General features: G+C 55.4%; 1 protein-coding gene across 2 annotated transcripts in view; it reads left to right on the top strand.

The window, feature by feature from the left end:
* Window positions 1–1,402: 1,402 nt before the first annotated feature.
* The window catches only part of PTPRS (protein tyrosine phosphatase receptor type S), a 162,751-nt gene continuing 138,652 nt past the window's right edge, over window positions 1,403–25,501 (top strand). Inside the window, exons 1-2 of one of the 2 annotated variants that reach the window (XM_074851671.1) lie at window positions 1,410–1,508; window positions 4,936–5,010. The gene's annotated coding sequence lies outside the window, so the exon portion shown is untranslated. Of the gene's footprint in view, window positions 1,509–4,935; window positions 5,011–25,501 lie in introns of both variants that reach the window. The other variant, XM_074851670.1, reaches the window with a different exon arrangement.

Below are 25,501 nucleotides of genomic sequence, written 5' to 3'. Positions count from 1 at the left end.
CAAACCACCCCTTTTTTACCAATTTTTGCATTTTTTTTTCCCAATTTTTGCGTTTGGTGACCAAAGGCTGGGGGCATCACGGGGCGTTGCAGGCTCCAAGGAGCACCAGGGGGGTTAGAAATGGAAAGAGCCACCACGGTGGGGTCAAACGGTCCCAGTGGGGAGCTGCCGTGGGTGGGAAATAGGAAATGGGAAGTATGGGAAAGGCCTTAAATGTGGGGAATATATGAAATATGGGGAATATATTGAGTATGGGAAATATAGAGCATATCGGGAATATATTAAATATGGGGAATATATTAAATATGGGATATATATTGAGTATGGGAAATATATAGAATATCGGGAATATATTAAATGTGGGAAATAAATATAGGATATGTATTAAATGTGGGATATATTGAGTTTGGGAAATAGATTGAATATCAGGAATATATTAAATATGGGGAATATATTAAATATGGGATATATATTGAGTTTGGGAGATATATTGAATATCAGGAATATATTAAATGTGGGAAATAAATATAGGATATGTATTAAATGTGGGATATATGAGTGTGGGAAATAGATTGAATATCAGGAATATATTAAATATAGGGAATACATTAAATATGGGATATATATTAAATATGGGAAATGACTATGAGGACTATACTGAAGGTGGGAAATATGAAATATATGAAATATATGAAATATATATTACATGTGAGTGTGTATTCAGTATATATAGTGAATATAGGCAATATACTGAATATTGGCAACACATTAAATATGGCAAATATATCAAATATGAGAAGCAGATTGAATCCAACATATTCACTATGGGGGATATGTTGAATATGAGAAATTCGGTGAATATTGTTAATATTTGTAGTGTGCTTTGTGGAAAATTGATGCAATATCGATAATACCTGAAGGGAAATACGTTGCATATGAGAAATATACTGGTGATGGCAAATAAACTGAATATTGCAAATATTCCCCCAAATGGGAAATGTAATAAAAATGGGAAATTTATTGAAACCGCCGCAGCAGGGCACGGGAAGGGCCACCCAGGGCCACCCCCGCCGCTCCGCGTCCCTTCGCGGCTCCGCGCCCACGTGCGCAACCCGCGCGCGCGCGGGGTCTTTAAGGCGCGGCCCCGCCCCTCGCCTCCGCGGTGACGTCACCGCCCCTCGCGCCCCCCTCGAGGAGGGGATGGGGGGGAGGAGGAGGAGGAGGAGGCGGCGAAGGGGGGGTCCGCCCCGCGGTGACGTCAGGCGGCGGCGGCTCGGGGAATGACATCACCTGTGCGAGTGGCCGGCGGCGGGCGGGAGCTCGCGCCGCAGTGTCCCCGCGCCGCGGCCCCAGCGCAGCCGCCGGGCGGAGGCGGAGGGAGGAGGAGGAGGAGGAGGAGAAGGAGGAGGGCGGCGGCGAGGAGGCGGAGGCGGAGGAGGAGGAGGGCGGCCGCGGCCCTTCCGCGCCCCTCCGCCGGCCAGCATGGGAGCGGGTGGCCGCGCCGGCAGGTACGGCGGGGGCGCGCTATAGCGGGGGGCGGGCGGTGGGTGGGGAGGGGGGGGGCGCGGTGTAGCGAGGGGGGAGGCGGCGCAGCGGGGCCGCTTTGTGGCGCGCGGGTGCAGGTGGGGGGCACCGGGCGCGCGCTGTAGCCGGGGGGGGCGCAGGTGGGGCGCGCGCGGAAGGGGGCGCGGCGGAGCGAGGGGCCGCGTTGTACCGGGGGAGCGGCGGCGAGGGGACGGGGGGGGGGGGGGGCGTTGTAGCGGGGGCGGGCAGGTGGGCTGCGCCGGGGAGGGGCCGCGTTATAGCGGTGGGTGTGTGTGTTGGGGGGGGGTCGCGGTGTAGCGGCGCTGGGCGGGAGAGGCTCGTTGTTGGGGGGGGAGGGTGTCGAGGGGGGGCGTTATAGCGGGGGGCGCCTGGGAGGGGTGCGGGCAGGTTGCCTTGGGGGCTTGTTGCCGGGGGTGCGTGGGGTGTCGCGTTGTAGCGGGGGGTGCATAGGGGGGTCCCCGGGGGCGTATGGGAGGGGTGCGGGGAGGGGAGGCTGCGCTGGGGGGGAAGGAGCCGCGCTATAGCGGGGGGTGCAGGGAGGGGGCGCGCTCGACCCCCGGTACCGGCTGGGAGGGGGCAGCCGGCCGGTCCCTGCCCCGTCCCGGGGCCCCCCCGACCCGCGCCCGGTGCCGGTTCGCCCCCCCTTTAGGACAGGGCACCCCCGTGTCCCCCCCGTCCCCCCCTTCCCGACCGCGGTCCCGCCGGGCGAGTGGGTGCTGGGCGCTGATCCCCGCGGTGGGATTTGGGGTGCTCTGGCGTCACCCCCGCGCTGTGGGACCACCCGCGCTGGTGGGGGGCGACCGGGGGGGGGGGGGCCCTCATGTCCCCCCCCCTCGGTGGCTTCTCCACTTCCCGGTGTGCGCCGGGGATGCTCCGGTGGCGAAGCCGCTGTCGCTCCCGGAGCAGCGTCGCCGGGATGCGGGTGCCGGAGGAGACCCGGGAGCGATGCCGCAGCCTGGGGACGCGGCTGTGTGTGTGTGTCCCCCCCTCCTCCTCCGGGGTGCTGTGTCCCCCCCCGGGGTGCCCCCCTCGCCCCACCCCGAACACCGGTGGCCCCGGGGGTGCCATGTCCTCCGGAGCCAGGGAGGGGGTTTCTCCCCGCACTCCCCCCCCCCCCGGCTGTTGCTGGCCCGGTGATGGGGACAGCAGCGAGGAAGGGAGCCGGGTCACCCCAAAACTACCCGAGACCCCCTCTTGGAGTTGGGGTCCCCTCCTCTGCGTTTGATGGCACCAAACCTCCTCCTCCTGCGAGGCGCAGGTGGCTGTGGGGACCAAGGGACACCCCCACCCCCCACTTTGCTCTCGGGGACCCCCCCTTGCTCTCGGGGACCCCTGGGCTCGGCAGCCAGCGGCCGTTTTCCATCCACCCTCGGGGATTTCAGCTGAAATCCCGAGCCCTGGGGCCATCCTGCGGCGGGTGAGTGCTGGCCCTGGAGCCCCGGTGTCCCCAAGCCAAAACTTGTCACATAGAGAGTGATACCCCCCCCCCCCCCCCCCCCCCAAAAAAAAAAAAAGAGTAATGATTAATAGCGTTTGTGTTTCACTGTGAGGATCCTGTTCCAGTCCCTGCCAGGGAAGCAAATGGTGTAGATATGGGATAAGGGAGAAAAAAAAAATAGAGCTGGTGAAGAGGTGACACCCGTGGGAGGGGTGTTGGGTGCTGTGGGGATGGGTGGTGCCTCTCGGCGGGTGCTGCACCCCCCCGGGGTGGGGGACTTCTCTGCTCTTCGGGCATTTGCCCGCTTCGAGTCCCCGAGAGGCTTCGCTTCTGCAAAAGCGCTCGTTGCTATTGGGAGGAAAAAGAGGTTTTGGTTGGGGGGGTGTTTCCAGCCCTTCCTCCAAGAGTGGAGACCCCGCGGGGGCGAGGGGGTGTGCGCCTGGGGTGTCCCCCCCGTCCCCTCCCCGGACAACCCCCGGTTACATTCGCAGGGGATGCTCCTCGCTGGCGCTCCCGGCTGCCAGCGCTGCCCGGCAGCTCCGCTCGGGCAGGGACCTGTGTCCCCAGCGGCAAAATATTATGGATTTATATTTATTTTTTTTCCCTATAAAGCATCTTTTGGGGGTCGTGTGCCTGTGCCGGGCTGGGGGAGCCGGCGGTGTGACATGAAGGGGGTCCTGCTGTGGGGGACGAGGCTGTTTGTCCCCTCGGGCGGGTGGGGGTGGAAAAAGGTCGTATCTGGGTCTGGAGCAGGACGGGGGCTGGATTCGGCAGGGCAGGGCGCGTGCCGATGCGGGGACCCCCCTGCCCCCCCTGGGGGGAAGGCACCCCTCCTTCTGCCAACCTGGCAGTGGGAAAGCTGTTAATTGTTCCCTGCCAGATTGGCTTATAAATTAACGAGTTTGCTGGCACTCTCCTCCTCCTTCCTGTGCGTGGTAAGGGCCCATATTTCAAATGGGGAAAAAGTCATAAATACTTTGAGTAATGCGAGAGGAGCTTCCAGCTGAAGCTGTGCCACCGAGTAACGCGGGGGGCTGCCCGTGGGGGGAGAGGGGTCCCCCGCAGCGGGGCCGTTCGTACGCTTGTGCATGGGGTGATGGAGGTGATGGGGGGCAGGAGGTCCTCAAGGCTTCTTGTAGTCGTCTTCTGGCATCGGCCTCACTGGCGGGATGGGGTCGGGTCCTTCGTGCCCCCCAGTCCCTGGTGCTCACCAGGTTTTGTAAATGTGAGTTTGGTAAAGGGGTGTCTCCTCCGTCTCGCCCCGGGGGGAGCGGGTTTGCTCTGCCTGTTGCCTGCATGCTAAAGAATAACCAGTGCGACACGTTGCCTAAGGAGAAGAGGGGAAAATGTGCCTTTGCTCTTTCTCCAGGAGGGTGGGTTCTTGTCAGACCCTTAATTCTGCTTTGGGGGGAGAGGTGGGAATGAGGGTGAAGAGACACCTGGGGTCCAGCCAGCGGGGATGGCTGAGGAGGAGATGGTGTGGCTGCACGCTGGGGGAACTGAGGCTGGAGGGGGGCGTTTGTGGTTCTTCGCAGCGTAGGAACGCTGCGTGCCACGGCCCGTACTGAGAGACCTCCAAGCTGACTTTGAGGTGGGAGACTGTCCCACCTGAGGCTGCTTCGAGGTCCCTAAATCCAGCGGTGGGTCAGTTGGGCTGGCAGCGGGTCGGCTGGATGCCCGCTGCGTGGCCGTGCCCCCGTGGTTCAGTCGGCTTGACCCCGGCGTGGAGCGGGGTGACGGTCCCGTCCAGCTGCTCGCCTCGTTGCAGGATAACTCGAGGTAGTAAACGCATGTTGAACTGTTTATCTGCTTTTCCACGTGGCGTATGAGGTTGCGTGGGTGGCGAGTCGCCGTGATGGAAGTGAGATGTTGCCTGTGGCCTGCCGCCGCGTATGGATTTTATTTGAACCCTCTCTGTTCCCAACTAAAACAGTTTTTCTTTTGCATTGCAGAGATAACAAAATTGCGCGTATAGGATACCGAGATAAAGTGAAGCCAGATCTAACCCGAGTCAGTGCGAGCGGATGGTAAGGAGAGAGGTTATTCAGTTGCATTAAAAAGGTGCTGCTAAGTAGTTTAATCCACAGTTGCTGAACTTTGAGCTTTAAATTCTTCTTATATGAGTTGATAAGAACATGCATATTATTCATAACTCTCTCCTCAAAAAAGGAAAATTTGCAAATGACTTCAGTTAAAAATCATTGCTTCAACAGTGTAAAAAATGTGCCTGACTTTCTACTTCACATAATCCCTTCCCTTGGCCCAGCTCCCTCCATCCGTGAAGCTCTTTGCTTCCTGCCGCGAGCACAGAGGTCGGTGGGAGCGGGGTCAGGAGTCCTGGGCTTTGCTCCGGGCTGGTGACTCTGGGCAGGATCTCCAGAACTTTTTTTTTTTTTTTTGGATATTTGAAAGCTGAAGAAAATAGTCAGGCTGGGCAGACTGTGAAGCTTCTGGCTATAACAGAACAGTATCATTTTTAAAAAATTGTTGTCAATTTTAAACTTGTGAGCCCTGAAGTAGTAAAGCTGAGGCCAGCTTCCTTTCTGCAAAGTTTATTACACAATAAGCTGGAACAATCTGAAGGCCCTGTTAGACTCTTTTTTTTTTTTTTTTTTTTTTTTTTGATCCTGTCCTCTCTTTCTGATTGCTTGCTTTATAACTTGAGTGGCTTTTTTTGTCGTCTTTGACATCAGCCTAGCAAACTGGAAATTGTCTTTTTTTTCCCCCTCCATCCTTCAACTCGTAAACCCTCCAGACTTCTGGGTCTGATCCAACATAATTCTCTTGGACTTTTTTTTTTTTCCTAAGTTGGGTATCATTGTCTTGGCATAGTAATTTGTCGAGCTTGGCTTCTCCGTTGCAATAGCTGCCTGCTGCTCGTCTGAACAAGCCCTTGCAGCACTGCGTGTCCTGCGCCCAGAGCCCTTTGCAGATGGTTGTTCAGACCCAGCATCACCCAAAAAAGTAATTTTCAGCCTGTGTTGCCCTCTTGACATCACTTGATAAGGAGCTGGTTGGGAGGTGTGAGTTTCTTTAAACTTTATTTATTTTTTTTTTAAAATCTATGAAGCCTCTTGGCTCCTGTCCTCCCACCAGCTCTGGAGGGCAGGAGTGTGGCTCCCACACACACCCCAGAGCTTTTTAAAGGCGGTGCAGATGTTCAGAGGCATTTAGGGATGCTCTGCTTGGTCTCTGGAGACAAAGGGGTGATGATGAGGGTGACCACAGCCCAGCTCGTGGGGGTGGGGGACACACCAGGACCCAATAGTGGGATTTCTCCCTACACCTGGGACTTGCTGGTCCCATCGGGGTTTTCTGTCGCAGAAAAGCGAGGCTTTGCCGTATCCCAGTGCAGCCAGCCTGCCTGCTGCGGCCCTGGGCTATTTGGGACTCACCTGGGCTTGTGCATCTTGGGTTTGGAAAGCTTTGGAGGGGTTCTGGAGCTCTGCTGCATGGACGTGGCCAGCGCAGAGAGAGACGTGGTGTTCAGCATTGCCCTCTTCCACGCGTTACTGTAGCTCAGACCGTTGCAGTTTGAGTGTTGTTGTACAAATAGGATCTCTTGTAACATCCATGCTCTAGTTCCTTGGCAACATTTGCACAATTAAGAGCTGCTCTAGATTAGAAAGCAGATCTTAGTTTGTCTAAACAGGTTTAAAAACCTATCAAATTAAAGTGGGCCAGGCGACTCATACAATGTGCACACCTAAATTGGTTTAACGTTTGCATAAATCAGATTAAATCAGAGCTGTGGGATGGTCTAGGTTTGGAAGCCTGTGGCTGTTCCTGCCCAGCTCCTGGAGGTCTCTGATTCTGCTGTGGTGTTGGGGCTGTTTTTGCAAAGCACCAGCTGAATCACTTGTTTACAGCCTCGTTTTGTAGGTGATTGCTCTATATGGTGCTGGTTTACATCAGACCAGAGGATTGCAGTTTGGCTGGGACCTCGGAAGCAAGCGGGATGCCCCCACCTTCCTGGGGACATCCTAACGGAGGCGAAAACCTGAAGGTCGAGCGGCTTTTAATGGTGTGATTCGGGAGGTGGGAGGGAGGGTGGGTGGGAGCACGCGGGCAGCGCGGCTGCAGGTGGGAGACTCAGATCATGGCTGGTGCAGCTGCAGCCACGATTTGCAACATGTGGTGGGTCCTGCGGGTGCTTTGCAACAAGGGTCTCTCTCTCTCCGGGGGGATTTTAAGCCCGTTGGGGTTTGAGTAGTGAAGGATTTGCATGTGAGTCTACGTGGGGAGCGCAATGCCTGCGGGCCCTGCCTCTCCCGCTGCCATCTCTCCGCATCCGTCTTGGGGCATCTCAGACGTGGTCTGAAGGGCCGTGACGGTGGGAAGGACCTGGTGTCCCGCTTTTGAGTGTCGAGTCTCCCCTAGTTAGCCAGTTAAAGAGCACAACAGGTAAGCTGGTCTGCTCAGACTTTAGGAACAATTTGCTCTCTTTGGTGCTTGCTGCTGTGTTCCTGGGAGGTGGTGGATTTACACGCCTGATTGAGGCATGAATCGAGCTACACCAGATCCTAACTTCAGAAATGCCCTATTTTTACATAATGCTGCTTTCAGGTTTTTTTTCCCCTTTTCAATTCGGTTTGTGGGCAGTTGACACGTGATGCGATGCGGGGTTATGTGGGGTAACCACGTGCTCTGGGTGCAGAAGGCACAAGACTGGAGGCAGAGTGCTCTCGATCTCCTTTGCTTGCGGCCACCGAGCTGGGGTTGCAAATAGCGGGAAGGAGAGGGAGGGCATGGTGTGCTGGTTTCTGCGTGGCTTCTCAAAATGCAATAATCCCATCTCAGGGAAAACAGCAGCCTTGTCTGAAATTCCGTATGTTGTCTCTTTGTGGTGCTTGACTTGTATCTCACCATCTCTCCCTCTGAGCCATTGCTTAATTGTTTTCTTCTTTGTGGTGTCCCTGTATCCACATCAGAGTTGCTAGTAATTCTGCAGATGGTTTAAATGTGAAAGGTTCTTTCCTTAAAAGTCTTGATCATGCTTCCCTCCATTTTGCTTTTGTGAAGACAGCTGAGATGGACAGACTAACTGCTTGCTGTGCTGCAAATGCACATGTGTGTGCATGCACGCAAAATCTGCAGGAATCGAGGATTCATTTTTTTAAACCAGTTGTCAGCTCTTATATCATCAAGTGTTTGCTCTGGTACCTGTGAAACGTAGATGGGTGCTGCTTCTGGCTTGCACTGATCAAGGTTTCCCTCCTGCTGCTTCTTTCCTTTGTTTACCGTGTTGCTGTCGCTCGCTGGCAGCGGCTTCGACTCTTTCCCTCCGTCGGCTGCGAAGGGTAGTCGGAAGCTGAGCAGCAGTTTCCAGTCGCCACGTGAAGTTTCCATGTCACCCCTGACCAGCGTGACTCAGGATATGAGAAAAGCAAAGGTGATGGGCAGGGCTGCGTCCCGCTGGCAGCTCCAAGGTCCGGGCAGGTGGGGGCCAAACCATCCTTTCCTCCTTGCGGGAGAGGACGTGCCCGGGACGGAGGGGTGGCCCTGGGCAGGCAGGAACGGTGACGGGGAGGATTTGGTGTCAAAGCACATCAGAGGTGTTTCTTGGGATGCTGTGGTTTCCACCAACAAATTGTTGTCCCCTGGGATTGCTCCTGTCCCCGCCAGGCAGCTGGAGGGGCACACGACCCCCCTGGGCAAGCTGGGGGAAGGGGAGGCCGGGGACTGAGCATCGCAGCCCAGCACCCACACCGATGGGCCACCCGGGAGCAGGCAGGGTGGTGGCAGTGCCGCCTCCTGGCCCAGCGTGACCTGGCTGAGCTGAGCACCCTGCCAAGGGCAGAGGGATGCTCTGGACACCTGGAGCCACCGGTGCAGGAGCAATGCAGAGGGCTGGGTGTTGTGGTGGGTGGTGCACAGGGTTTGCCCAGTGCAAACCAGTTCATCAAGCAGCTGGTGTTTCTGTCCCACAGTCCCCGGTGTGGGGTGGCTGGCGGTGGCACAGACCTTGGCCCTGTGACGTTTTGTGCTGGACCATCACGTGCCGTGAGCAAAGTGGTGCAGGAACCTCCCGGTCGGCTCCTTCCCTCCGAGTCGCCATTTTATTTTTCTTAAACGTTTATGTATAACTGTACACTAACCTATAAAAATTAGTTTAGGATGGCTGCCAAGAAAATCTCTGCAGTGCCTTGTGGGTAACTCCCTGAGAATTACCATAAAAGCTGTAGTGCCGAGGCTGCTGTGGCAGTTGTGAGGATGCCAGTCATAATGCTCTGTATTTAAAATTCAGATGAATGTGTAATGCATTCGTGTCTGGATTGCAGCAGCTTGTAGTGTTTCTGGTGTCTCTGCCCTGCGCGCCGCTGCACCCACTCTTGCTTTCTAATGTCGTTTTGCGTTCTGCCAGCGTTCTGCCCAATTGCAAAATGCAACAGGTAGCAAAACATGGGCTAGCCGCGCTCGGAGGGAGAGTGGTTTCTGATAGCTTCCTCCCAGGAGGGACGAACCTCCTGCTTCCATTGAGCCGGCGGCAATATTTCACTTAAGGGAAAAGCCGCTCCATAACCCTTCCCCTCTGCATCCTGCACGAACGACGTCCTGTTTCCGAGGGCACTCTATTTCTGGGTGTGCTGAACGCCAGGACCTGAACTCGCTCGAGTAGATGAAACGTGGGTTGTCCCGATGCTCGGCGGAGCCTGTGCAAGGGGGATGTCTCGCTGCCGTGCTGGAGAAGGCTGCAGCTCTCTTGCAAGCAAGCTGGTTAGTGTTGCTGCTTCGCTATGTGCCCTTGGAAATATGAAGTGCTTTTCCTTATCTGTTGCTGCTGTTTTTCGTCTGGAGCGGCGAGGCAAGGTGACTGCAGGTCTCCGAAGCGGAGCCTCAGTCGCGGAGCCGCTCCGCTTGGTGCGGGTGCTTGCCAGAAGGTGTTGCTGATCTTCTGCTGGGCATGATGGATCATTTCATTTAAATTTTCCTGAAATATAATATTCATCACAGTGTCAGTGTCCCACCTTCATTATAGCTTACTGATAAACATCTCTAATCGGAGAGCGATCTCTCCACCCTGCCAGAAACCGCCTGGGGATAGCGAATACATTTTTGGAGCCGGGAGAGGGTGTCTTGGGGATGTATTCCTGCTCTCCCACCCCTGTCTGTGCACGGAGAATCGCTTGCCTGGCTGATAAATAAAGCAAGAAACAAATCTCTTTTTCCCAGGTATATTGGTGGTATTTGTATGTGGCTGTTTCTGTTCAGGGCTCTAAAATGGTGGCAGTTCGGATGTAACCTGGTGTCCCTGTTAGAACCCAAGAGTGTTTTCTTGCCCAGGGATTTCTGAAGGGACCTTTGAACGCAGCCCCTGTCCTGCCTGCTCCCTGCCTGTGGCTGGGGGTTTAGGGCAGCACTCCAATGCAGCTTAACCCCCACCGTGCCTCTTCCACCCTGCAAGGGGTAAATCCCTGCTGCTGCCCTGGCTGGATTTTGGCAGGAGGGGATGCAGCTTTACACCGGCTCTCCTGGGGTGCCGGGGCGGTGATGGCCCTGCGTGTGGCAAAACACGTGCCGCGTACAGTCCAGATGAGCCATTTTACTCTTCTCCCCGCGGTGTCCAGAGCAAGTACGGGAGCGTGCGGGACCCAGCACCAGTCCTGGGAGCGGCTCAGCATCAGCAGGCTCTGCGTGATGATTGCAGGCTGCTTTGGGGAGCTCGGGGGCCGAGCAGTGCTGCTCACCTCCTTCCCGGTCCCCCGGCACGCAGCACAGCCACGATGGCCCCAGCTCCCCACCCGGCACGGTGGCCTCTGCGTCCCTGCGCTGCCGGCAGCTGGGGAGCATCCATCAAAGTGCTGCTCGACTCGTTCCTCTCTTAATTGGTTTTACCGCCGAGGAAGGGCTGCTGTTGCACGGAGGGCTCTGACCGCAGGAGCTCAGCGTCTGCCCTCCCCATCTGGCATGGCCGCATGGATCCATGTGTCCTGGCTCAGCTCAGCTCCCCACTCCAAAGTGAAGGTGACATCCGTTGTGCCCGGGATGGATTTTTTTTTTTTTTTTTCATCTGAGCAGTGGTGGGAGATGGTGGCTGCTGGTCCCATGTGCCGTCGGGACCACTCTGCTTCAGAGAGACATTGGCTAATCGTCCTCTGAGCCCCTTTTGGGAAAGACCCCAGAGGTTTTGGGGAGCCGGCTCCTGATCATTTCTGGGGTTTCAACCTTTGGCATCAGAATTGAAGTGTGAGTGCCCAGAAGCCTTGTATGGACTTGACCTCTTGGGCTGCTCTTCTGGAAAGGGCTTTCCTCTCCCTGCACCTCTGCTTGTGCCTCCGCTTCCTGCTCTGCATTTGACCCAGAACAAGCTGAATTCTCCTCTGGTTTGGGATTTCCTGTCACCTCTATTCCCCTCTGGTGTCTAGGCCCTGAGACTCGCAGCCTGTTTCTGTCCTGCTGCAAAACTTTTCAGGAGGAGGAAAGTCCCCCTGAATTTGGAATCACCGGGCACTGCCCGATGGCCCTGCTTTGAGACTTGCTCAGAGCCTGAGGAGGGCAGCCGAGCGAGTTCCCTGCTAACTCCTTCCTGGAAGGACTTGTTGCACCATGCTGATAAGAAGATTTTATTTTTTCCAGGAACCCAAAGCACAACTTGGCACCCTCAAAGGCTGAGGATGAACCTGCTGTCGTTCTCCACGTGGAGCTGGATACAGGGCAGGAGGTGGCAGCGAGGTCTGAGGATAAGCCACTGCCACTGTGTGTCCTTCCGACGTTATCCCACTTCCTCGGGGAGGAACGAGGAGAAAACCCCAGCCACCTGCAGCCCCTGTCCTCAATTTTTAGTAGTCTGACCTGCAGAAGCCTGGCCGGTGCTGCGGGGTGGGAGCACCGATGGTGATTTTTGACCCCTGGGGCTGCTCATGGACTACATGCCCTAAAGCCTTTGCTGGTGGTCCCCGTAAGGGGATCCCAGTGAGGCTGTCTGGGCTCTGAGAGCGACCACAGACCTCCAGTGCTCTCAGCATCTGCTCCCGAGCTGCAGGCAGCAGGACTACAGCTTCAAGGCTTTATCCATCCATCTCTCCCTCTGCAAAGCAGCTTGAAAATCCTCAGGCTGAGCAGCTGCCCCGGCAGGGCAGCACGAGCATCCCTTTGCTCCTCCTCCCGTTGGAGGTGACACAGGGGACAGCACCCATCCAGCAGCCCCAAGATGTCCTGACCTCCTAAAAATAGGTGTAAAGCTGCTTTGAAAAGAGAGAAATGTAGGGAGGTGGGAAGGAGCTGAAGTGTTTCTTAGAAATAAGAGAGGAAGGTGCATAAAATAATTAATGGCCCTTGCAGCTGTTCATCCCGGCTGCCTTGGGGAGTGTGTCGTGTGGGTTGTGGGGGCTCACATGGGTGCCCAGATGGGTGCCATGGGCCTCCAGCGTGCAAGGGCTGGCAAGGAGCTGGATTTTGGGCTGGATGAGGAGCAGCAAGGAGGGGATGAAGATAGGAGATGCAGTTTTTGTGCCCAGAGGTAAACACACCTGCAGCTGGCAGGGGTCTTCCTCATCTAGGTGTGTGCAGAGAGCTGCGCGCGAGGACCCGCCTGGGACATTGTTCCCTGACATCCTACCTCATCCCGTGCTGCAGTTACTGGACTGTCCCCCCTCATCGAGGAGGATGACACGGTTTGGGTCTCTGCTGTGTGTCTAGGGGAGCTGGGGAGCAGGACTGGTGAAGTGGCGGGGGGCAGACAGGTCACGTCTGCGCTGTGTTCAGGTGCCTCCTCAAAGGGGTGAGCTTGCCGTGCACTTGAGTGCTTCGTGCTGCCGGCGTAGCCCGTGCCGAGCGCGCTGACGAGGTGGGAAGCTGGGAGAGGAGTGCTTCAGCTCTTACCCAGAGCCCTTCTGCAAAACACTGCAGCAAGGCAGAGAGCTGTCCCCGGAGGGGTCTGTGCCCCAGAGCTGCCATCCCCAGCGCGGGCCGATTCAGCCCATGGAGCACGTAGGCTTGTATTTTGCTCTTAAAAACTGCCCAGAGCCGGGCTGTAATTAGGCTGCATCATCTCGTAACTGGATCTCCCAGCCCCATGCTTTGTTCTTGGCTTACCCTTGACTTTCTCCAGCATCTTTGAGGTAGTCATATCCCTGTTTGTGCCTCAATTTTTCATCCTCTGTCCTGACTGCTGCAGGACAGATGCTCTTGAGGCAGGGGCTGGCCGGCAGTGTCTCGGGCGCTGTTTGCTCCAGAGAGCCTCGCTCTCCTCCCAGCCCTATGAACCTTCTCAGGAGGAGCGTTTACAGGTGACTCGATTGAGGCTTTTCTAGGAAGTTTCAGAGAAGCTTGTGATGCCAGACTCACGGCGGGTCCCCAGAATCCTTGGCGACATGCTTTAATCTTCAGAGTAAAATTAAAGCAAGACTTTCAACTTGGATTTTTCTTTGGAAGTCGCTTTATTTTAAAACCACTTCTTTTCTGATTAGTCTTTTAGGAGGGAATAACCCCTATATCCTGAAATCTTGCCTATGTAAATAATTGCCGGGCTTGGGGTTTTCTAAGTCACAAGATGGCTGTACTGCTTTCTCAGCGCCCTCTGATAAGGCAGTGCTGAAAGCGGTGGCATCGAATGGAGTCCTGTCTGTCCGTCCCTTTCTGTCTGTACGTGCATCTCTTGGCTTCTCCTGCGGGAGCAGGACAGCGTGGGACAGAGGTAGCCTTTGGCACACTTGCGCTTGCAGTTGGCTGATGCCGTGAGCGCGCGCTTGCTTGCCGTCGAGTCTCTCGAAGCGTGCTTTGGCACAGTTGGGCAAGAGCTGGGAAAAGCCACGTCGCTGCCAAGCAGCACCGCTCCGGGGAAGGTTTTCCTGCTTTTGGGAAGGCTCTGGGGCAGGCAGGATGGGATGAGGCGGCAGGAGCGGGCGGCAGCAGACGGGCGCACGGGGGATGCCGCCGGGAAGGAGGCGGTGGAAGGGACGCCGGGTGCGGGAACAGCCCGTGTGGCTCGGCGGCAGAGGGGGCCGGTAGCCCCGCTGCTTGGCTCTGTGCCAGCTGCCCCCTCTCCGGCTGTGCCGCTTTCCTGGCGGGGCTCCGTGCCGCGGCCGCCCCCTCCCAGGAGGATGCGTGGAAGCTTTGGCGGAGCCCCGTGCCGTGGGAGTGGGAGCTCCCTGCCACCGCGGGAGAGTCCGGGCTTCATGTCACCCCCACGGGTGCTGCAGCACTGGCCACAGGGCAGGTGGCTGCTGCTTAGCCAGGCTTGACCAGTCGTGTCTCCCTGTTCTCCACTCCTGGGCTCTGGCTGCCCACTGCTGCCTGGATCAGGCTCTCCTGGCAGTGCTTCTCTTGGTTGATTTTTTTCATGTGCCACGGAGGCAAACTGGAGAAAAACCCCTGCTCTGCATCTTCTTGAGCAGAGAAGCCAGCAGTCCTTCCTGCTGCTGGGACCAGGAATCATCCGCAGAATGTGGTAGGGTGGTGTGAGAAGCAGCTTTTGCTCTCCCATCTGTACCTGCTGCGCTCTGGGATGGGAGTTTGGCCTTTTGGGACAGGATGGTGAAATCCCAGCATGGGCTCCTGCGTTCCTGCATTGCATCACTGTGCTTCTCTTCGGGCACTGCACTGAGCCTGAGACTTTGATCAACAGTGCAACATCCCTAGAGCATCCCGCGGGCTGGCGAGAGGGATGGGAGATGCTGCAGCTGACCGCAGCTGTTGAACCCCCAGGGGTGCGGGTGAACAGAGATGCCTTTTGGGACAGCAACATTCCTGACATAAGGCTGGGGCTGACGCACAGAAACCTGCAGCAGCTCATCTTCTCCCCAGCCTCCTGCAATTAAACACGCGACTGGAGCGGTGTCTGTGTCGAAGCTGCTGGCGGTGGGTTCGGTGGCTCTGGCCCTGGGGACAAACAGACACCAACCGTTTTTGTTTTCAGGCGCTTTCATAACTTGCATAGCTGGGCCTTGTGCCGCGGGGTGTCCTGTTCTGCCTCACTGCTGGTATCGGCCAGTCTGTAACTGTATGTTCCCAGCAGTAAATTCACCCGCGGGGGGAGGTCTCGGATTCCCTCCCAGCTGGAGGGTGCCCGGGAGCTGCAGCACTCACTCCCTGCCCCGCGGTGTGACCCGGCAGGGAACACAGCCCGTGTCTCTGCCCATGGCCTCTGCAACTGGCTCCTGCTGCGCTGACGCAGCTTTTGGGTCCCTCCGGTTTGGAGACAGGGTGCACTGAGCACCGCTTGTGGGATAACGCAGCAGAAACCCTTCCCACATCCCTGCTCTGAGACCCGGCTTGGGGGAGGCGGAGGTGGTGGCAAAGCGCCGTTGTATGGTTCACTGGCACATGCCAGAGCTTTCCCTGCTCCTGGTGGGACACAGACGGGCTCTGCTGCTGTGTCCCACCCAAATGGCAGATGCCCCAAGTAGCCCTAGGAAAATCCCTTTGGCTTTGTTCACTGTTGCTTTTACTGGTTGCAGTAAAATGGAGCAGCGTCCCAGGGGCTCTGAGGCACCTGGGAACCAGGCTCTGTCTCCACCGGGTAGAAGGAGCTGCCTGGGGCATTGCTGGGGCTCTGAGCAAGCCTTGTCCTACAACCAAACCCTTCAGGGGTGAGAACTCCTGCCCTTCTCTGGGGAGAGATTTGCAGTGGATTTTCCGCCCTTTTGTGGGGCAGCCGGCAGCGTGGCTCTTTCTCGGCTGTTGGGGCAGATCTGCCATCGTGCATGTTGATGATATGGATGCGAGGGCTTGGCTAAGCATCGTGGCTGTGTTTTTTTGCCTCGGGTGAGCACAGGACCAGAACGAGCCCTGTGTTCCCTGTGGTGCTCAGAGCGAGCTGGAGAAGCTCAGGGAAATGCGATGGTTCCAGCTGGACCATCAGTCGAGGGGAGTGTGATGGAGGGTTTTGGCACCAAGGAGAGCAAAAGGGGCTTGTTTGTAGTCACGAGTGGGTGCTCGTGCTCCAGCACTGGTCGATAACATCCCTCTGCACTCTGCTGAGAGCTCGTGGGACTGGGAGCACTGGGCTTGTAGCTGGGGGAGGCACGGGCTGACGTGGCCCCGTCTGCCCCGTCCCCCTTCCCTTCAAGCTGAGCAGGGGTAGCTCTCGGAGAGCTTCTCCTGACCTTTCCAGCTTCGTGCCCTCAGCTGCCACCAAGTGACACGGTGACATTTCACGTCTTGAATGTCTGAGCAATTTCATAAAGAAAAAGCCAGCAGAAATGAAATGCTTTGGCTTTTTGTGTCCAACAAATTGGATTTGTTAACCTGAAGCTTCACCTGTCAGATGGCAGGGCCCCTCTGCAGCTGGCGGCTGATGGGACAGGGTGGGAACAGGAGGAAGAGCGTGGCTGGGACGTGGGGAGGAGGAGGGAGCTGTGTGTAATATTTGCTGCGTTTTCAGCAGCACGTTTCTGGAGGTCTTTTTGGAAGAGATGGGTCTCTGCATCAGGAGTGAGACAGCTGAGCTACTGGTGCTGCAGCCCAGCCTGGTCGAGGTGGCAATCACTGTTTCTCTCTCCCAAGCCAAGAAAACAGAGTCTTTACCTGCCTCCATCAATTAGGTGATGCTGCCATGTGCCGATTTACCCCAGCACGCTACAGTGGCAAAACAAGATCAATGCCAAGCACTGCACCGCACAAACCGCAGCCCACGCCCGGGCCTGTTTGGACAAGGCAACGCTGCCTTCACGGCTGCGCGTCGCTGCCAGGCTCGGCGTGCACGGCCCTGGGCACGAGCCTGTCGTGTTTGCACAGAGCGCAGGCCTCGGTCGCCGGGGGGGAGGCAGACACTGGCCCGGGCATGACTCGACATGTGGTGGACAATTGCACGGGACCTGCTTTTAAATAGCATGCTGCGTATGGCGTTGTGTGCGGGGCGTGTGTGTGGCAGGTAGAAGATGCACCCTGGGGTCCCTTCTGCTGTCCCCGGGGAGCAGGGGGAAGCGTTTGTGCAGGGAGAGGTCATTTCCTCTGCTTACGGGCTCTGTTTGGACTTAATGCAGTTTAGCCCTGCTCTGGGGGTGGGCACGAGGAGTCCTGGGTCCCTGGAGAATTGCAAAGTCGCTTCCCTTCCTTTTTCCTTTTTTCTAAAGAAAGAGAAAAAGGGCTCTCCATGAAGCGGGCGGGAAGGCGTGCGTGGGGAGAGCCAGCTCCCTGCTGAACTGTTGCAGGCAGCAGCCACCACTGCCTTGGGACTCTGGGGACCCTGCACCAGCCTGGTGATGCTGGGAGCGCTGGAGCTGGCTGTTCTCGCTCTCTGTCCCTGCGTCCCCTTGGCCATGGCACGTTGCTGCTGCAGCCCCCTCCATCTGCACCGTCTTTCTCGGCTTTGCTTTTCCCCAGCAGTGGTTCTAAGTCCTTGGCAGATCCCTTCCTGCCCACGTGGTCCTTGTGGCAGCTCGCAGCCTGCGTTGGGGTTTTGCAGGTCTCACTTGGCTGCTCAGCAGGCTCCAGTGTGGGATGGCTGCAGGCTCTGGAAGACTCTCCAGTGCTGCTCATATGGAAAACACTCTCAGTAACCACAAAGAATGGAGATGGTGCTTAAAAAAACTCACAAAAAAGGTCATCTGTAGGGGCCTACAGGATGGGGATATCGAAGCTGCCTTGTGTAATTTCTGCTGGGGTTGTGTGACTTGAGAAACTCCTTCCCCTGAACCCCAGGGGTGTCTTTATGAAGCAGAGCTGTGGAGGACACATCCTGTCCTGCGGATGTCATTGGACTGGATGCACCCTCCTGCCTGCGCAGCCCCACCAGGAGATCACCCCCAAAACACCCGGCTGACAGCAGTGGCATTTCCTCGCGAGGGCTGATTAACCTGTTTTTCAGTTGCACGAGTCCTTGTGCATCAGCTGCTCCTTTGGGCATTTCCTGCGCTCCCGGAGCAATCCCATGGGAGGACAAAACGCGAATCCTGAATGAGCAACTGCGGACACTGGGACAGGAGAGGAGCTCCATCTGCAATGGGTACCTGAGCTGGCCTCAGCTCACTGCTGACCTCGGAGAGCTCCAGAAGGGCTCAGGGATGTGGCAAACATCTTGCTGAGGTGTTGGAAGCGTGTTGGAGGACTCAGCAAGGTGCTGCAGCACGACAAGCCTGTGCCTGGTATCTCCCGTGCCTGTGCTTTTGCAAGAGAACTGTTAGAGGGTGAAGCACCTTCCAAGGTTGTTTGGTTCCCAATGTGCACGTTGCATTTTTTTTTGTCCTAACAACACCCACAAGATCCACCCCCACCCCACGCATCAGGGATGCGCAGCGAAGTCCAAGGCCAGGGGCTGCATTTGAGGTTGAGGTGCCCAAAACCCTCCCTGGGCTTCACACAGACCAAAGCTCAGACACGGTGGGCAACGAGTCCAGCAGCATCACCAGGAATGTGGCTGCCAGAAGAAACCCAATGGAGTGGAAAATCCCTTTATTCAGTTTTTCTGTGTCTGAAGTGCAAGTGGGAGACTTGGACCTGGCTTTTTCCCAATGTGAAGAAAGGGGCTGAAACCCTCTGCCCAGGCGCCGGTGCCATGTGTGTGGCACATCCTCCCAGCTCCATCGCCTCGACTTGAGGATTTGATGCATCCTGCTGTTAAAAATAAATAGCTAGTTATTTTGGGCCAGGGAGGCAAACAAATCAACAGGCCAGTGATTTCTTCAATCATCCTGCATGCTGCACAGGGGAAAAATTAATAAAGTACCTGCCATCCCCAGAAGCTATTTGTTAAAGCCAACGATAATGATGGGCAGAATTGAGTTCCTGCTTATGACGGGTTCGCTCACACTCCTGCACTCCCGCTCCCTCTCCAAGGCATTGCTGATCCTGATGGTGCCACGGTGGGAAAGGAGATACTGATTTGCAATCCAGGTGTGAGCTTTTCCAGCGTTGGGAAGAGTGGCATGGGGCTCTCCAACCTCTCTGGGGACTCGCCTGTGCTCTGAGAACTGCGTCCTTTTAGGTGTTTTGGAATCGACCAGAAATCTGGATTATCCGTGGAGTTGCTGTCCTGTGGTTATTGCTCATTTCTTGGTGAATTTGAGCCTTTAGAGGCTTTTCAGAAGAAACTGCTCCTGGTGTGTGCCTGGTGGAGACCACCACATGCGGAGGTGGTTGTTGGAGGAAGGATGATCAGGAGCAGGCTCCGTTCCTGCTTTTCTGCAGACCATGGGAATGTTGGTTTTCCAGTTCATTCCTGAATGTTCTCATCTGTGAAATGGGCACACGCAGAGCTATCCTTTGTCATGAGCTCAGGACTCACCTCATTGTGAATCCATGAGGTTTTCACACAACAACCATGAACTTGAGAAGACCAAGCTTTCCTTGGGCTACTGATAACTTGCTCAAAGATGCAGCCAACATTACCTGGCTTCTTCGGGCTATTGGCCACTCTGTGTTTGCCCTCCAAAGGTTAACCAAAAAAACATTTGGCTTCTGACATTGAGAATAAAACACCGCATCATGGGAGCATCCACTTCCTCCTAATGGTGTAGAAAGGATGAAGGAGCATCCTCGTGTCCGGGTCTCGTCACTGCAGGGCAAACCCCCCATGGGCACCCAGTGTGTTATCTCCCCTCCTCAGCCCCTGTGTTCAGTGGCATCCAAAATACTCCCTCTACAGCCTTGCAGCAGGGACATCCACAGCTCATTGCAGTTTTGGGGGCTGCCATCCAGCTGCTGCTGTTGGGTCTCCTTGAAACTTTCCTCCTGGCCAACTTATTTCAAGAATATTTCATGCCAAAGATGATAACGGTGCAGGAGCTCGCGTCAAGAGAGATGGAGGGTTTGTCCGACTGGGAAATGGGGCTGTTTATTTACTGGTTTAGTACTGTGTGTGTCTTGCATTGCCTTGGTGGAATATTAATGATGTAAACAGCAGGTTAAAGAGCCATGAGTGTAAGAGCCAACCCCAAATATGCCGCTGTGGAGGCCAGAGGGAAAGCTGAGCAGGTGAATGCTCATATCGTGCAGCTCGAGTGGACAGAGGCTTCTTGAGAGATGACTTGAGAAGAAAAACATTTCTGCCCCTCAGTTTGGGTAATGGTCTGTCCTTAACCTTGTCCATAGAAGTCCTTTTGGCATCAGGGAGGCTGAAGGCAGTGTTTGCTGCTCCATGTTTTGGGGTTTTTTGTGGTGAATATTCTCCTCCCCCACAAAATACCCCCTTTGGGCTGCTTTCATGTTCAAAGCCAGAGGAACGCAGCTCCTCCTGCTAATGAACCTTTGCTGGTTGCCCCAGCTTGTGGGTGGGTGTGAAGAGCAGATCTGGATTTAGCTCACTGCTGGTGAGGCTTTGGCAAAAAGGGTGGGAAAGTCCCTTCTGAGTTTACTGTTTGCTGTAAGAGGTGCGGGCTCCATGGCTGGCGTTAATTGGGGAATGTGGCCATCAGATGGTACAAAGTGGCCCTTGAGCTGAAGGTGCTCCATGATGGTGGCTGAAACTCCCAACCCACTTACTGGATGGCTCATGGGTCCTGTCGTGGCACCAATGAACATTTAAAGCGAGAGTTGATCTGTGTTCAGAGCACTTAAAGAGAGTGCAAGTTGTATTTTTAAGTTGATGGTGGCGAGCTCCTGGGAGTCCATGGATGGAAAGGACCCGTGGTCAGTGGTGTCTCACCGTGGCGAGGCAGCAGCTGCCCCTTTCCAGCTGGGTTTGTTTTGGGGCTCCAGGTTCCTCTGTACCTGTCTCTGTGCATCCTGCACCCTCTTTACAAGTAGAGCAATACATGCCTTTTTCATGAAAAAACATTAGTCTGCAGTGATGGCAAATGAACTAGAATTTCACTGCTCTTGGAGGAACAGAGATATGATCTGGTTCGTGCTGGAAGCAAGCAATGGGTTGAGTCCTAAGTTCTGTCCTTAGGCTCTTGATGTCTGTTTTCATCTCAAGGTGGTGGGTCTGAGGCTGGACAACCCCAAGGGACCCTCTCTTGGGGGCTGGGAGGAGCCAGCCTCCCCTCCAAAGGGTGGGTTGTGTTGGGGCTCCAAGCTGCTCCCACCCCAACACACGGGGACGTCACCATGAATGCTCTCGATAACGCCGTGTGGCAGGCACTGCGAGCGGCTCGGGCCTTCTCTGGCACAGAAAGGACAAATTAAATAAACATGCTTGATTGCTTAAACATTTGTTTTTTAAATTAACGGCAGCTTTTTTATATTAAAGTATGTGGATATGCTGCTGGGGAACACTTTAGCAAGTTGTTTTTTTTCTTCCTGGTGCTACTTTTCCAGAGTGATTCCTGATTTAAAAACCAAATGCAAAATGCAGGCCAAGTTTGAGGTTTAAACCTGTAAAAGATGTCAATGGGAAGAAACTGCACTGCTTGGAGTTGTGGGGCCCTGTTTGGATGCATGATGAGACAGGCCTTGAGGGCAGCGGTGTTTGCAAATTGTGCCTTGAAGTGCTGGGGAATAGGGTCTATGAATGGCTCGTAAGGGGCTCCATGAGGGTCCACAGCTTCTCAGGAGAAGTTTTAGTGGTCCATGAATTGTCAAAATGTTGAAATCTCCTGCAAGGGGGTGTTTAGAGATATGCTGTGTTTGGGAAGGTAATTGAGTGCTCACAGGGACGTGGATCTGCAGCCCTTTGCCGTGGTCTCGGTGAGCCGGGCTTGGGGACCAGCTGGGCTTGGGCTTGGTGCCTTCCCCTACACACGTGGCATGGTGGGTGACCCTGTGCTGAGCTCCTCCCTGGCTGTGTCTCTGGTTTTGTTTTTACTTTTTGGTCTCTGACCTGTTTAGATGGCAAAGAGACAGCCTGGTGTGATGGTTACAGCTTGTTCGGCATTACAGGATAAGGGGGGTTTAGATGCTGCTCTAATAGTAACCAAGATTGCTAAATAGCATCTCTGGGAAAGCAAAATGCAGCCAGAGAGACGCTAATGCTTCAGATTGACCTTGCTTGAAGCGTGTGGGGGTTTTGCTGTTTCCATAGGCTTGCTATCAGTTTCCTAAAATAGCATCTGTCCAAAAAATAACACCAATAACTGAGCAAGAATCCCTGTGTGTGTACCTGTGGGAGTGCTGTCCCCGCTGGGGCTTTCCGGGTGTGGTGGCATTGAAGATTAAGCTGTGCTCCTGCAATTTTAGAAAAAAAAATAGAGTTCCCACAACCCTGCTGCTTTTTGTGTCATCCCCCCAGGGTTGCAGCAAAGCTCCTAGCAGCTGCCTTGGGGACCAGCCTGGCTCGGGGGAGCCCACAGGATGGCCCTGGGCTGGCGCTGCTCCCTTTCCCTTTGCATGGACCCCAGGCCATGTCCTTAATTTTTTAATTCATGGATGCATCCCGTGTGAGCACAGCTCCAGCTCGCCTGCAAGTGTCCATGCACGACCGCAGGGTCGGGGCTTCTCCACAACCCGGGCGGGGAAGGGGATGGGGAGGGCAGATGCTGCTCCGTACCCTGGCTCTACGCCCTTCCTAAAGGCAACCAGCAGTGGGGTTTGTTGTTGATATTTTGTTTTTATGTTTTAAAGGTTTAATAAATGGAATTAAATACTGTGAAACTTAAGGTAATTAAATGTGGAAGCAGAAGGAAAAAAATGTAAAGCATCCTCTCCAGGAAACTAATAGGCTCCATGCCTCCTTATCTTAATGATTTTCATAATTTAGCTGAATGCAAAGATAATGGATCTGATGAACCTTTCTGGAGCTAACTTTAGATTTAATGGGCTTCTTGCTGGGGAGTGGGGCGGGGGCAGGTGCAATCAATGCGCTTAAGGAGGGAGATAAGAGCAAGAGAAGCTGAAGTAAACAGCCAAACAGGTTTTCCGAAGACTTAAAAGTTGCTGTGTGTCCACACTGAGTGCTCTCTCCTTCCCACCTGAAATTAACCTCGGAAATCATTTTTAGAGGCCACGTGATTTCCTCTGGCTCGGCCGCACCGGCGCTGCCAGCGGGTTTTGCCTTTCTGCACAACCTCTGACCCTCCCTGGGACGGGGGAGCCGCAAAGCTGGGATCATCTGCGTTAATCTGGTCTCATTGAGGCGGGATCAGTGAAACCACCTCGCAGATTCACTGTATTATGGAGCAGATTGAGGGACTTAGAGAGCAAATTTAATAAATATCATTTCGATATTACTTGGCGGAAAAAAAAAAAAATCCACTGAGCGGCTGATGTTGAAGCACCCTGTAAAGGATGGTTAACAGGGACATGATGTGTTTGGAGAGCTGGGGGAGAGGGGATGGGGAAAATGCTGAATATTGAGGTGGGGTAGGGGGGACAAGAGGAGAGGACATCCCTCAGGGCTGGTGTGGGCCAAGAGCTGGGTCACAGTAGCATGTGCAAAAGCAAGTAGGGCTGGGTGTGCTTGGGGAAGGGGGGAAATGTGGATGTTTGCTAAGGGATGGAGGTAACGTGGTGCAGGATCTGCACCTTTGGTTCCTCTCTGGTGCAGCCGCGAGTCTCCTGCTGCCTCCTTGGCTCTGTCGGCAGTTGGCGTGACCAGGGTGCTCCAGCTGATTTTGGGGCAGAGCTGGGTGGGGATGCTGAAGCTGAGCCTGGGCCTGAGGCAGCTCTGCTGTGTCTGCGCAGTGACGGCTGCCCACGATGCAGAGCCAGACTGACCCCCCCGGGCACCCGGGGCTGAGCCAGCACCCCTCGACGGGCACTGCGGGCAGCGTAGCTAGTGGTTCTGGAGGCGGTGGCCAAAGCTGGGCTTTTTTTGCAGCTGGATTTTTGAAAGTGGTAGCTGCCACATTGGTTTATGGCTGCTTTGTGTCAGGGAGGTGGCACGGTGCGGTGCCACATCCAGGGTGGCTCTGCCATGTCCAGGTGTGGGGCTCTGGGGGTCCCGTCATGCCTTTGAGTCTCAGGGCTCCCTGTAGTTCCCAGTGGAACTGTTGAGCTGTGCTCTAACTTGCTGAAACCTCTTTGGGAGCTTTCCAGTGGAAGAAGCAGAGCTGCTCTAAGAGGCCAAGGGCACAAGTGAGGCAGGTCCAGGCAGCCTGGGTGCCCAAGCGCAACCCGGGGAGCCGGGCAGGGAGCAGGTGCTGTGCCCATGCTGTGATCCACGTTCCGTGCCAGGTCCTGCTTGCAGATGGGGTCTTCTGCCCAGCTGCAAACCGAGTGGTGCAGCCAAGCAAAATCCTGTCCACGGGGCCCAAGGAAAGTTCTGGCTACAGGGGAAGAAGGGAAAGCAATTGCAATGGGAAAGCCCAAACCCTTTCTTCTAGGGCTGGTCATGGTGAGCAAGGTTTTGGCTGTGCCAGGGCGTGGGGACGGGTGCTGCTGCCCGCTGCCTCTCGTGGAAGCACGCCCGGATCATGCACCTTCCCAAAAACGCTCCGGCGAGGGCAGCGCACCCGTCCCGCGCCTGCGCTGGGGACCCGCAGCGGAAGGTGCAGCACTCGCAGCCAACAGGCAGCCAAAGGGGCTGGTTTGTCTTTGTCCCTGGCAGGACCCCCTGCCTGCTGGAAAAACACTTGGCTTAGGAGAAATGTGTGACCTCTTGCTAACCCCCTTCCCCTTCCCCTCTCGTGGTGCAAGATTGTTAAAAAGAAGGGGGGGAAAAAAAAAAAAAGAAAAAAAACCCCACCATGCTGCGGCCAATCCAAGGAGGGCGAGAGCCGGGGACCATATCATTAAAATGCTAAAAATGAGTGTGCTGAAAACAGACACAATTGGGTATTTAAAGCTCTGAATGAAAAGAGTGTGTGTTAGCCGGCTTGCGGAGAGCTGGTCTCCCAGAGCCCCTGGAAAATATGTGGTCAAGCCCGCACCATTAACTTCTTGTTTCTGGTTTGTAAAGTAGCTGTGAAATCCCCGGGGGGGGCACGGACCCCAAGTCCCTGCCAGGCCCGGGACGCTCTGCCAGAGGCGCAGCTTTGCCAGTCCCTTGATGCCACGTCGGGTAGCGGCTTGTGCACACCCTGAGCCTTTTGCTGTCCTGCGGCGCTCTTTATCCCAAAACGCGGTGCTAAGCACCGGGACTCGTGTGGCCCCTGTGTCCCTGGGGACCCCTCTGCCACCTCTCTAGGATTTGCACCCGCCGGTACCTCTCGCATGGAAGCGTGGGGTGCGTGGATGGAGGGGCAAAGCGGGAGGCACGACCCAGAGTGGGAGCTGCTTCAGGCCTGCCCCAAACCAGCCACAGAATTCACTGCTGGGTGAATCACCGCTAAGACACTTGGGGGGCTGTTGCATCATTTGTTTGCAGCTTCTTAAAACCTGGGCAGCTTGGGCTGCTGGAGGCTACCAGCTCAGGTGCCCGGGGCTGTACCAAGAGATGTGAGGTCTTCCAGTGGTTTATGGTGCCTCCTTTAAGTGGAAACGTGGATCTTTGCAGCCACACTCCAGCATGGGTTTGCCACATCCCAGCTCGTCCCTGGATGGAGGTTGTGGCCCGTGTTTGGCTTCAGGCTGATGGCCACAGCGGGAGGGCAAAGGTGTGCACAGGGTTATTTCTGTGCACGAAATGCGGGTTTCCCTCGTGTGCATGTGCAGAGAGATCCGTGTGGGTGCAGAATGCCCCTAAAATGTCTCCTAGGGCAAGTATTAACTGCCAGGCTGGGCTTAGCTCCAGCAGGCAGGAACAGATGAATCAGACACTTAATGGTAAGATCAAACCTCTCGAAGTATTAAAAAAAACCCAGCTCCAGCGGGCTCCTCTCT

Source organism: Strix uralensis, chromosome 27 (genome assembly GCF_047716275.1).
Source record: "Strix uralensis isolate ZFMK-TIS-50842 chromosome 27, bStrUra1, whole genome shotgun sequence".
Classification (NCBI taxonomy): Eukaryota; Metazoa; Chordata; class Aves; order Strigiformes; family Strigidae; genus Strix; species Strix uralensis.
This window is presented reverse-complemented; position numbering and strand designations above follow the sequence as displayed.